This window comes from Wasmannia auropunctata, unplaced genomic scaffold, assembly GCF_000956235.1.
Source record: "Wasmannia auropunctata unplaced genomic scaffold, wasmannia.A_1.0 LD336041.1, whole genome shotgun sequence".
Classification (NCBI taxonomy): domain Eukaryota; kingdom Metazoa; phylum Arthropoda; class Insecta; order Hymenoptera; family Formicidae; genus Wasmannia; species Wasmannia auropunctata.
Window position 1 is genome coordinate 47,463 of NW_012026849.1, and position 411 is coordinate 47,873.

The window sequence follows — 411 nt, forward strand, 5'->3', positions numbered from 1 at the left end:
TTTTTTTCACCGAGTTATTTAACATTGAAGCAAAAATGGTCATTTTTACTTCAATGTTGAATAACTCGGTGAAAAAAATCGCACATTGCTGATCGGATGCTGAAATTAAAGCTAAAGACTTACGCTTTCGAACGATGTAAACCTCATTTGCGTGCGATTTTTAGTTTAGTTTTTGGAACTACGCAAACTTGATAAAAAATTTTTAGATTTGATGCATCTCCATTTGCATCCGTGCAGCTTTGTAAAGAATCAGTAAGTAATTTAATGAATTATGGGTGTCGAAAGTAGAGACTTTAAGCTTTAAAATGCTTTTTTGATCATTCCGATACGATCATTTTTGACGAAGTTACACTCTCTTGAAATTTGCCTATTTTTAGTGATCAACTGAGTCGACAAGGCACACAGGGGATA

The 411-nt window shown here is 33.8% G+C and overlaps 1 protein-coding gene across 1 annotated transcript in view; it reads left to right on the plus strand.

Annotated features, from left to right (window-relative positions):
• LOC105451915 overlaps nt 1-411 on the plus strand; it is a 2,421-nt gene that overhangs the window by 302 nt on the left and 1,708 nt on the right. The window lies entirely within an intron of this gene.